Source organism: Eretmochelys imbricata, chromosome 20 (assembly GCF_965152235.1).
Source record: "Eretmochelys imbricata isolate rEreImb1 chromosome 20, rEreImb1.hap1, whole genome shotgun sequence".
In the NCBI taxonomy this organism is placed as follows: Eukaryota; Metazoa; Chordata; order Testudines; family Cheloniidae; genus Eretmochelys; species Eretmochelys imbricata.
In genome coordinates, this window is record NC_135591.1 from 21,404,412 (window position 1) to 21,413,485 (window position 9,074).

Consider the following 9,074-nt stretch of genomic DNA (forward strand, 5'->3'; position numbering starts at 1 on the left):
GTCCCTGCACAGCCTCCTCTCCCCAGACACTGATCAGCTCCAGGAGCTCAGCATTGCTCCAAGCAGGGGATCGTTTGCTCTGTGGAACAGCCATTGTCACCTGGCCAGAGGACAGGTGAGCACTTGCCAAGAAAACAGGAAGGGGAGTTTCAAAGTTCTTGGGGCTTTACAGGGGAGGGGTGAATGTCTGTTTACCTGGCATCAGAGCAGCAGAACTGCTGACCAGAGTGGTCACCTCGGCACTGTGGGAGATCCTACGGAGGCTAAAAGCTCTGTAAACAGGAAGAACGTGTCTTCACTTGCACATCACCGCAAAAGCATCACCGGCAAGAGCTGTATGCCTCTTGTGGAGGGGGTTTTCTTTCTGCGGTGAAACTTCTGAGTTTCACCACAAAAAGTCATTGGCAAGCGTAGATGCTCCGACAGTTTTTCTACAAAAAACGGACTTTTTCCGCTTTAAATGGCAAGTGTAGACATGCCCGGAGGTGGTCTCTGCCCCAGAGGCAGAGCACAGGGCCTGACCTGGGACAGCTCCCTTTCCTGGCTAACTTGCTCTGCTACAACCCCAATAAAAAAAGGAGGACTTGTGGCACCCTTAGAGACTAACAAATTTATTTGAGCATAAGCTTTCGTGAGCTACAGCTCACTTCATCGGATGCATTCAGTGGAAAATACAGTGGGGAGATTTATATACACAGAGAACATGAAACAATGGGTGTTATCATACACACTGTAAGGAGAGTGATCACTTAAGATGAGCTAATACCAGCAGGAGAGTGGGGAGGGGAAGAAAACCTTTTGTAGTGATAATCAAGGTGGGCCATTTCCAGCAGTTGACAAGAACGTCTGAGGAACAATGGAGGGGGGGGGAAATAAATGTGGGAAATAGTTTTACTTTGTGTAATGACCCATCCACTCCCAGTCTCTATTCAAGCCTAAGTTAATTGTATCCAGTTTGCAAATTAATTCCAATTCAGCAGTCTCTTGTTGGAGTCTGTTTTTGTTGTAATATTGCAACTTTTAGGTCTGTAATCGAGTGACTGGAGAGATTGAAGTGTTCTCCCACTGGTTTATGAATGTTATAATTCTTGACATCTGATTTGTGTCCATTTATTCTTTTACGTAGAGACTGTCCAGTTTGACCAATGTACATGGCAGAGGGGCATTGCTGGCACATGATGGCATATATCACATTGGTAGATGTAAAAAGAAAAGGAGTACTTGTGGCACCTTAGAGACTAACCAATTTATTTGAGCATAAGCTTTCGTGAGCTACAGCTCACTTCATCGGATGCATACTGTGGAAAGTGTAGAAGATCTTTTCATACACACACAAAGCATGTAGATGTGCAGGTGAACGAGCCTCTGATAGTGTGGCTGATGTGACAGGCCCAATGTTCACGTTCCCTGACAGGCTGCGTGCAAGGATCCGGCCCTCACCCTCACCTTTATGCTATAATCCCACCCAGCAGCCTGGCTCTTACCAAGTGCAGTAAGGGAAACTGCCTAAGGGAGGAGGAAACACATGACCCCTGTGGTGACAGATTTAACAGGGGGAGGGGGAAATGCACCTCCTGCAGCAGGGGAGACTCACAGGTGATCTCTTCCCTTTGCACCTCTCAGTGGGAAGCTCCCATGAGGCAGACCTCACTTCTTAATTATGCTCAAATAAATTGGTTAGTCTCTAAGGTGCCACAAGTACTCCTTTTCTTTTTGCGAATACAGACTAACACGGCTGCTACTCTGAAACCTTCTTAATTTCAGGAGATCTGACAGTGATTTGTTTAAAACAGAGAGAGAAAGAACACTGTGACTTGACTGCATGAGTGTCTTCCCAGAGGGAAACCTAGACCAGGTCTACACAAGAAAATTCGGTTGGTTTAACTATTTCTGTCAGCAGTGTGAAAAATCCAGGCCCCTGAGCAGCGTAGATAAGCTGACCTAAATCCCCGTAGAGATACCATTCGGTCCACGGAATAATTCTTCCATCACCCTAACTACTGCCTCTTGGGGAGGTGGGTTCCCTGTGCTGATGGGAGAACCCCTCCCACCAGCATACATAGCATCTACACTGATGAACTACAGCAGCACCGCGGTGTCACTGTAGCATTTTACACCCTTATTCCTTCCATGTTTGTCTTCTAAACCACTGATCCCAGAGCCCCACTGTGCTGGGCATTGCACAGACACAAGAGAAGAATCCCTGACCCAGTGAGCTCCCAGTCCACGTAGAGATAACAGGCAAAGGGGCATCAGAGGCAGAATGGAGAAGGGACTCCCAAAGCCAGGAAAAGAGCCCAGATCTCCTACGTCCTTGGTCTGGACAAACCATGGTGCCTCGCGCCAGGATCATCTCACTTTCTGTGTGCAGCACACCACCGAGCACAATGTTGGTGTTAACAAATCATAGCAACGTTCATCATTAATTAACTCAAACCCCACTTCATGGCGTTTGCAACTCCCATTCGTGTTCACGTTCCCCCACTGAAGAAAATCCCCAGTGACTTCCATGTTATCCCACCCCGTATCACCCGTTCCCCTAGGGAACAATGTTCTCCCCACGTATAGCCTCAACTTCCCCCCTGTTGGCTAGGTTGTGGGGTCTGGGGGAGCCGGGCTGCACTACGCCAAGTAGGCAAGGATATCCACAGAGAGACTCTGCCACAAAAACAGGAGAGATAGCGACAGAGAGGCAAGATGGACCCAGACAATCAGTAACAGGGAGGGTGGCTCCCCTGCTGACAAAGGCAAGGATGGACAAATGGAAAGACTAGGGCAATATTCCCATTGGCTTCAATGGGAGAAGGATCAGGCCCTATAACAAGAAAACAAAATGTCTTCAGGTCCCTAGAGCAGTGGTTGTCAAACTTTTGTACTGGTGACCCCTTTCACATAGCAAGCCTCTGAGTGCGACCCCCTCTTATAAATTAAAAGCACTTTTAAATATATTTAACACCCTTATAAATGCTGGAGGCAAAGCAGGGTTTGGGGTGGAGGCTGACAGCTTGTGACCCCCCCCATGTACTAACCTCGCAACCCCCTGAGGGGTTCCGACCCCGAGTCTGAGAATCCCTGCCCTAGAGTCTCTCTCTGCTGCAGACTCCAAAAGGCCAAAATCACTGCAGAGAATTCTGCAGGAAACACCATGACCAACCAAAAATGAATGCAGAGACCATACAACGACAGGTGCAAATTCTGCTCTTGGGCAGCAGATAAGCAAGGCACATATTCTAGGCAACACTACATCCAGGCCTGTTCCAGTCTTAGGGTCCCTTGGGGAGATACTAGGAAAGGGGCTACGGACACAATGCATTAGAAGCTGAGAAAAGGCATGCAGGCCCAGATGCCCAAGTCCTTTCTTGGCTGAGCTGAATCTCAGGGACTCTGTCTCTCTTTCCAAAGCTCAGTCAGGCCGCCATGAAGCAGTTGGGGGCAGGCCCAAATTGGAAGACCTGGGATAATCAGAATGAAACAATTATTGGGACACTGGTGACATCAAGGCTGTATATCAAATTAAATACTTTATTGCCAATCAAGGAGGGATTTTTATCCCAAGGACACTGGCAGATCTCCAGCTCTGGACAACACGTGGGTGATCCCCTTTGCCTTGAGGGCCCTTTAACAAGACCCAGCTCTTCTGACAGGCTTTTCCAGCACAGTCGGGGTGCATGCTGAGTGAAATTCTAGACATGCCAGTTCTGCAAATGTTTTTTTCTTTAAAGTGTTGTAAGTGCTGCTGTAACACCGAGGGCGGGAACAAACCTAGGATCTCTGGAGCTTAGTGCATGAGCCTCTACCGCATGAGCTAAAAACCAACTGCTTTAGCTAAGGGTGTAGAGCAGACTCATTTTCTCTCTCTCTCTCTCTAAGTAGTCTCAATGCCACTAGATGAGACAGAACACCACCCCCAGAAGGTGTGTGGGTTACACTGTATTTCATAAACAGTTTTAAAAAACAGGGACAGCTTGCGGTGAATTTAACCAAAAGTACAAACTTAGAATCCTACAATTATAAATAGTCTGCCCAAACACATGAAAGAGAACCCAGTTTTACTGAGTATTTACATGTTGGATATACACCTGGAAGCCTGCTGCTTTCTTCTAGACAGCTGTACATTTTAGGATGTTGTCTTGTTGTTTCTAAATCATTTTTTAAAACTGGTGCATCCTAAATTGGCCTTTCTCCAGAACAAAGCTCATGCTCAAATAAATTGGTTAGTCTCTAAGGTGCCACAAGTACTCCTTTTCATGTTTACTCTGCTAGCATTTCTGCTTTGCATACTGCAGCACAATAAAAAAATATCAGAAAGGTGTGTGCATTGCAAATTCCCTCCAGTCCATAACAATAGAGATGAGCCAGGATCTGGAGTCATCTTGCTCTCTAAAGAGAAGGGAGGAAATCCACAAACAAGCAGCAGCAGGAAGAACAGTGTTACAGACATGCTAAACCAGTGGAAAAACAAAAACAAAAACGGGGCTTGGTTTTGCCTTAATTGGTTTGTGAGTTCCTTGTTGGCTAGTTTTTGGCTTGTAGCTTCTTTCTTTTGGATCAGCTCCTGGCAAGCAGCGGAGTCAGGGGTGCACAGCAGGCCCACCACAGTCCCAGACTGCACGCGAGGTGCGGGGGGAAAATCTAGACACAGAGTGTTGGAGTTCTTAGGGGTCGTCTTGTTTCAGCCCCGTTTTGAAATGGGATTAGCTTGGTTGTCGGCTTATTGTGAAAGTCAGGGGGCTTATTTACCACCTGAAAGTTGGCAACTGTGCGTGCAGAGCATGGGCTGCTCTGGAGAAAGCATCGCAGCTCGGAATCCTAATGTGGGACCCTTGGTAGCTCTGATTACATGAAGAGGTTGGGGGGGGGGCTCTCAGATTCCACTGCAATCAGCAAAAACCACCCAGCATAACTGGTTTTAGATGAACGGTCAATGTCTCATTACAACAGAGCCACACCTTGGACATAGACCTGAAGAGTATATAAGGGTCAGGAGTATGTTTGAGGTCCCGCCGGTCTGTGTCCACAGAGAATTTTCTGTACAAAGAACAGGACCATAGGAATTAGACGGGCTCGCACCAAGTGTCCAGCTGGACCTTTGTCAGGCTGTGTCTACGCTTGAAAGTTAATTCAGGTTTGTTTAAGCACAATAGCTATTCCTGAATAACTCCATACATTGGCCACTCTTATTCCGGAATAAAAGCGCCGTGTTCCTGTTTAGCTTGACCCAGGTCCAGCTACACCAGAAGAAGGCCCCACCCTGACCCACAAATGGAATTATTCAGCAATTGTGGAGTAACTCCATGTCTAGACGGACAGTGGCCAGGGTCAGCTGCTTAATAGGAAGGTGCAAAGATAGTTAAGAACTCAGTGCTCCGGCTTTTATAATACAAACTAATATAACAGATCTTGCATTTCTCTACCCCCTTTGTCAGAGTCTCTTAGACAATAGTTAACTAACCCTCACAAGCCCCTCTGTGAGGCAGGGAAGTATTATCCCCGCTTCGCAGATGGAAGTTGGGATTTTCAAAAGGAACCTGACTCTTGAAAATCCCAGATGAAGAAAATGAGGCATGATGAGCTCAGGTCACTTACCCAAGTAAGTAAGGTCTATGACAGACCCAGGAAAGAACCCAGGTCTCCTGACTCCCATTCCTGAACCCCAAGGCCACCCTTCTTCCCAAGGGCTGCATTTGAAAATCTTCCACCAGTTTCCCTATCATTTGTTCACGCTGTAGTACATACAGGGCTCCAGCATTTTCAGCTAGCGCACTTCAGCGCCTCATTTGCACCACTACTTAAAAAAAAAAAAAAAAACCAAAACGATGCAAAAATCATTTAGCGTAGACAAGGCCAAGAAGACTAGAGGGACATTACAGTCCATTCCACAAATTGCACCACTTTAGTCTGATGGGTTATTCCAGTTTCACTGGCTCAGGGCAGGTTTTTAGCATGTTGTGTAGTTTTTCCTCACAGCCTACACCAGCAAAGCCGCTCAGTCGAGAGGCACTCAGTAACCTGATCTCGGAGCGGACTGCAGATGTGATCACATTCTGGTGCCCAGCAGAGAACCAGTGGAGAAATGTTTCCAAAAATAATAGATGTTTGCATCCCTTTTATTACTCTCTTATTTTTCAAAGCAACGTTAGTTGTTTTAATAGATTTTGCATTTTCAAACAACCTTAAAGCCAAGATTTTTGTTCAAGCCTCATAGCTGTGATTGTTCCTGTTCATGGCAAACTGCAGTTACCTACCACTGAACCCCTCTCCTGGAATCCTAGGAATGTTGGAAATCTCCTGGAAGAGGACCCCCCACCCCAACTCTCTACAAATAACTCAGCTCAAATGAAAGCTTCCCAAAGTCCAAATGGCCCTGGGATTCCCAACCCTAACAGGAAGTCACAAATGCACCTTACCTCCTTAGGATAATAGCCAACCTTTATATCACCTTCCATCTGAAAGTGTTTTAGAAGTATGGGAATCACACCACCCACTGTCATTGAAATGCAGCTGCCTCTGGGGTGGAACACAGCAACTATTTGCCAGAGTACAATAGCACTGCATGGCAGTTTAGGACGGGAAGTGACAAAGAATGTTATGCTCAACTGTAACCTTATCTGCAATGGAAATTTGCTTTGGTTCCAGCAATCAACAGCCATCCATTGCTGTAGTTACTCCAGGACAAAATCCCAAGGACAGATGTGATTAGAAATTGCCTTGCCTGCACTTGGGGTTAGCACTGCAGTAGTTGCATCTGTGGCTGGTTTTGATGGCTGGAATCAGGAGAAATTCCCATTGCAGACAAGGCCTAAAATTCCAGGGGGAATTAAGTTCAGCAGAACACAATCAGTCCAGATTAGAATCCGGTCACGATGATCTTGTTGGAGAAACTGTTGAAAGCACAAGGAATAAATGAGCATAAGAATGGACTGGACTGGACACGAGTGACTCAAATGCTGCTAGGTTCCTGACCCAGAGCCTTGTGACATCCATTAGGTAAGTACCCTAGGAGTGATTTAAAAAGGTGCAGCAATTTGATAGCACTTTGCACAATTCCTGGACACCCCAGCACCCTCTAAGCAGAAAGCATTTGTTCTGCAGCAGTTCAGAGGAAACAGAGCGGGGGGCGGAGAGGGTTGTTATTGAGGCCGTTTTGTTTGGAGACAGGATGGTCCAGGGGCCCTGCATCTCTTCTCCTAATTCACACAGGAAGAAGGAGATTATCCTCGGCGGGAGAGGGGCAGGCATTTTTGCAGGCAGAAGCAGCCCTTTGGAATAGGAGGGTAACCTGGCCCCTGCGTGATGTCATGTTATGGGAAGCCACATTAAGGTTAAGCTCAAGTTGGGTCACTGTGTTTATGAACCCGGACTCGGTTTATAACCAAAGAGAATTTTATCTGGCACTTTGCACTATTGTTAATACAAACAAAATGAGGTGGAAGCTCCCTCTCTGCGAACTGCATGCGGGCAGCCCTGGGCACCGGCTCCTTTCACCGGGAGGCTGCACCCTGCTTCACTCTGGACTTGGCTGCAGCCCCGGGAGATGAAGGCTCCCTGTTTAGCTGGCACTCACTGGAAAGGAAGGGAATCTGACAAGGACTCCACACACCTCAGTCTTTGCCTTTGCTTTTATAGGAATTCTCTCTGAAAAGCCATTTCCCCCAGGTCTCTGTTCAGTTTGGTGTCAGATGCCTGCCGCTTATGGCTGGAGAGTCACAAAAACTGTTTAGCATGCCTTTCTGCTTAAGTCTGGAAATAAAACACAAAATCAATTCCCAAAGGCCTCCAGCTGGAGGCTGAGTGGCTACAGCAGGACTGCAGCTTTATCCTGAACAAAGCACCCAACTCTAACCCGAAGTGACATCTTGCATCAAACTGCCCTAGGGCCAAATCCTGACCTCCTAACTCAGGCAACGCTCACAGTGAAGCCAACAGGATCTTTGCTTGACTAATAAGAATACCTTGTTCTTATATAGCACTTTTCATCAGCAGATCTCAAACCACTTTACAAAATACCATTATCCCCATTTTATAAATGGGGAAATTGAGAGGTGAAAGTGACTTACCCCAGGTCACTGAAGCAGACAGTAGCAGAGCCAGAAACAGAACCTCGGTCTCCTGAGTTGGGAATCGAATGCTCTAGCCACTAGACAGCACTGCCTAGTGTATAGATATATACTTCAGGATCCGGCCCAGTCAGTGGCAGGTTTCACTAGCACGGGTCAAAACATTTCACAGCGTTGCCCGCTCCATGCTGCAGCCCTCTCCCCACCTACAGGGCAGGTGTCAGGTGGCTGCAGCAGAGTGAGAGCCTCACCACAGCATCTGCCTGGAAGCAAACATTTTACAAAAGGGTTTGGAGTCAGTCATAAAACCTCCTCACTTGGGTCCTAAGGTTGCCAATCCTCCAGGATTGTCCTGGAGTCCACAGGAACTAAAGATTAATCTTTAATGAAACATTATGCCATGAGGTGAAACCTCCAGGAATCCGTCCAACCAAAATTGGCAACCCTCTTGGGCCCTGATCCTGTAATTGGCTCCTCGGGGCTCGGCACAGTGGTCTGCTCCAGCAGATCCAAATATAGGAATCAGGGTCCAAGGCTTTTCGTTTTTCACATGACAAGATTTCCAGGGGGCAGATTCTGATCTCCATTGTACGTGGAAAAGGCAGAGCTGCGATAGCTTCAATGGAGTTACTACACAACTGAGACTTCATCTGGCCCTGTGACATTTCGGGTTTTTTCCTAAAAAGGCAGTCTTTGTAACCTGGTTTGCAATTCTCTCCCATTCATTTTTACACATTTGGTTCTTTTTTGTGCCATTTTGTTAACTTTATACTCCTATAAGCTTTAATATCAAGCATTTAGCCCTTTTTTCAATGGAATATGAACATAATCATAATTAAAAACATTACAGACCAAGTCATTTTCCTTTTTTTTCAGCTTTTTTTTTGCCACGAAAAAGCTGACTTTTACCCTGACAAACACCCAGCCTTACTTATAACTAAGCCCTTCACGTCTGGAGAGTAGGAAGCCTGCCAGTTACATTACAGAACTGTTATATATTAAAAACATTTATATGTA